Source organism: Aegilops tauschii, chromosome 3 (genome assembly GCF_002575655.3).
Source record: "Aegilops tauschii subsp. strangulata cultivar AL8/78 chromosome 3, Aet v6.0, whole genome shotgun sequence".
Taxonomy (NCBI): Eukaryota; Viridiplantae; Streptophyta; class Magnoliopsida; order Poales; family Poaceae; genus Aegilops; species Aegilops tauschii.
In genome coordinates, this window is record NC_053037.3 from 624562842 (window position 1) to 624566351 (window position 3510).

The 3510-nt window shown below is 48.3% G+C and overlaps 2 non-coding genes across 2 annotated transcripts; both read right to left on the bottom strand.

Moving 5' to 3' along the window:
• Positions 1–513: 513 nt before the first annotated feature.
• Positions 514–587, bottom strand: TRNAI-AAU (transfer RNA isoleucine (anticodon AAU)). Its single transcript has one exon. It is a non-coding gene; the product is annotated as a tRNA-Ile (tRNA).
• A 2389-nt stretch (positions 588–2976) lies between these two features.
• TRNAM-CAU (transfer RNA methionine (anticodon CAU)) lies at positions 2977–3067 on the bottom strand. Its single transcript is given in 2 exon segments — positions 2977–3012; positions 3030–3067. It is a non-coding gene; the product is annotated as a tRNA-Met (tRNA).
• Positions 3068–3510: the final 443 nt, after the last annotated feature.

The window sequence follows — 3510 nt, forward strand, 5'->3', positions numbered from 1 at the left end:
CACTAGGGGACTCTTCCTCGTCCATTCCAATTGGAGGTGTCGGTTAGCTCTTTTCAACATTGATGATAGGTTCGAGACAGGTTGTGCCCAATGGGGATTTCCCCAGTCATCATGTTGGATGCGTTTGTTTTTGTTTCTTCTCCATGTGCCCATGTACATGTTCCATTGGTCCTTTCTTCATCTATATATAATTTATTGCGGGCTCATCTTCATAAATCTTGGAAGACAATGCTGAGACTTTTTTCCATGAAAAATCCTTACTTAAAGGATACTTGTCTTGTAAAAATAGTGGATGAACAGCACATGACGTGTACTGTATGTCTTGGAAGAATGCTGAACATTATTTATTAATATAGATATGTTGGATGAAACAAAATAAACAAAAAGGTTTCGTGGTGTAGTTGGTTATCACGTCAGTCTAACACACTGAAGGTCTCCTGTTCGAAGCCATCAAATTTTTTTCTTTTTTTTCTCGCATTTTCCAATGAGTAAAAAAAAGAAAAAAATAATATTTGGCCCATACAGGTCTCGAACCTGTGACCTTCGCGTTATTAGCACGACGCTCTAACCAGCTGAGCTAATAGGCCTCTTGGTCTGCAATAGTTTTTGAGGTATATATTCGAACAGAATAAGACTCGTACCACTCCTCTTGTGGTGAGATGGAAAGAATATGATCACTGTGGCCTTTTTTGGATGTTAAGCTGATCTTATGAATCATAATAAAAAACCCATCTCTGCTCGTTAGAGCCATCTGCAAAATGCAGCAACAGATCTTGGTCCTTGGCTATCTAGATTCCGATTTAACTGTCCACGTTTGTAATTATTTGTAGCTGTTGGAGCCTTTCTGTCATTGTTTCTGTGATGAGATGGGTACCTAAACCATCTTGCAACAGCTACATAGTGATAAAACCATACGTGCAAGCGGGCAAGTAGTGACAGCTATGCCAAATTTGCAAATTCGACTATGCTATCTCTATCTGTGCCATATTTTGCAATAGCCACATAGTGATAAAGCCATATGTGCATAGTTTCCATTACTGCGGGCAGGTAATACCCACTATAAGTGGTTGAAGAGAAAATAATCACTCTTGACTTCTGCATCACAGGATGCTCATAACCAAATTAATTATATCTTTTTGGGAGTGAGGGCACTATCTCCTGGAAGAAGAACTATGTTTTTCGCGGTATCCCTCCCTTCTCTATTCCTGGATAGGAAAATAACGGCTATCATGAAGCATCCAAGAGGCATGCGAAATACTAGACTTCGGCACCCACCCAGCCCCCGCGTCGCCCGCTCGGGCGACTCGGGCGGCAACTAGGGTTTCGAGCGCCGCCACCTACATCTCCTTCCCCCCTCCTCGCCGCTACCCGAGGAGGTCGCCGGGCAAGCCCGCGCGACCACCGGTGACGGTGGCGGCGAGGCCTTCGTCGCTCCGTCCGCGGAGATCTGGATCCACGGGGCGGCGGCCCCTGCCGATGCGGCGCCGCCGTTCACGCCCAGGACGGTGTGCGCAGGGGCTCTGACCGGCGTCCCCGACCGCTCGGGTGGTGGGGCGTCGGCGCTTGCGGCAGCGTGGGGGCCTTCTTCCTCGCCAGATCTAGAGGTCTGCTGCTCCTTCCTTCCCGCTCCTTCCCCTTTGCGCTTGATGCCGGCGGCTGCTGCTGGATCCGGTGCTCTTGGGGATGGTGGTGCAGATTGGGACCGGGGGAAACCCTAGGCCGGCTGGTTCGGCTCGACAGCGGCGTCGGCTTCGGGCTACGCATCCTTCTTGGAGGCGGTGTCGTGGTCCCTCTTCTTGCCACCTCCGGTCCTCTCCCGGGTGAAAACCCAAAATCCGGCCTGGATTGGGCAGCGGTGGCGCCATGGGTGTCATCCCCTCCTTGGAGGCGTTGCCTGGGGAGCTAGGATTCGGGTGTGGGTTGCTGAAGGTGGGGGCTTTGGCCGTAGGCGGGTGTAGTGCTGAGGCGCTATCCCGTTGCCTTGCTGTGCAGAGTGCCCCTTGTATCTTTAGGGCGTTTCATGTTGTTGGTGTTCGCGACGGAGGAGCGGCGTGGCATCTGGCACGTCGACAACGGCGTGTCTCAGCGGCATGGAGCCGTGGGGTCTCGCCGGTGGGCGTGTGATGATGGACGACCGTAGGATGGTGGTGTTGTCTGGCGTCGTGGTGGCGTCGACGGCTGCTAGACCGGGCAAGGTAGATGCAACAGTACAATACTGAAGATGGATTGGTGGCAGGTGGCTGCGGCGGCCTCATACCCGGCAGGCGTTCTGGTTGAGGAGTGCGCCGGACTGGTGGGTGCCCCATTCCCGGCTGGCGTCCTGGATGGGACATCAGGTCTTAGATGTTAGGTTTGGCTGCGAGGTCTGTTTGGTATTAGGCCCAGACTATCGGCATCCTTTCATCAAGTGGATAGGAGTAGCGACAGATGTTGCCTAGACGGTGGCTTTAGTGTGACTGTTGTATGACTTTGTAAGGTCTTACAGATGCATCGTCTAGATGTAGAGGCCGGGGGTCCTCCTTCTTTTCTAAAAATAATAATATGAAATACTAGTCACCTCACTTCCATCATCATCATGTTAATCTTTGGTTTGGGACGTTTAAAGCCATGGACGTATGCACGGGGATAAATGTTGTATATCCATCTTATGATGAGAAGAAGAAAAAGTTAAGAAGAGGATGAATCAGAAGAAAAAATCATCTGAAGGAGCAAGTAGGGAAACCATCTTTGCTCGTAGGAGCCATCTACAAAATACAACAATACATCTTCGTCCTTGTCCAGCTTCCCAGCCAGGATCGTCATATGATGTTTGTCCATCCATTGATCCCCGTCGTCGTTAGTCTCTTATCTTAGTTAAAGAAGCAGGGCGAGGCCTGGTTCGGTTTTCATGCCTGCCTGGTCCTCGAGACCTGAAAGTCAAGTTCAGATCTGTTACATTTTTTTTTCTAGTAGTAGAAAAATTGAAGGAAAAAGAATTGGGGCGAGAGAGGCTCGAACTCTCGACCTCAGGATCACTCGCATAATTTAGCTATGAGACCTACGCGCTAGCCAACTGCGCCACCGCCCCGTTATGCTTCCTTTCAAATCAAAATTTTAATTAAGTAGAGCTTGCGCTAATGGGTTTTATCATATCGAATTAATCCGACGGCCAGTAGCAATCGCATGCCAAGCAGCTCGAGGCCGGTAGCTTACACGAAAAACTTGTGATCCACTTTGATTATTAATTAAAAAAGAGGACATTATATGTTTCCTAAAAATAAAATCATATGGTCATGTTTAATGCTTTTTCTCGGCGAATGTCACTCAGTTAGCTGTATTGCTTATACAAAAGCATCACATCGTTTACAAAACAAATGATGTATCTCATTTGAGGGGTCATCGCCCTAGTTACATGAAATATTGTTGTGAACATGGACGTAATTTCTATTACTTGTGGTGTTCTTTGTACTGCATTTAGAGTTGATGAATAGCTCAAAAGTTTTTTCTGGCAAAAGAATAACGTCTTAGCTA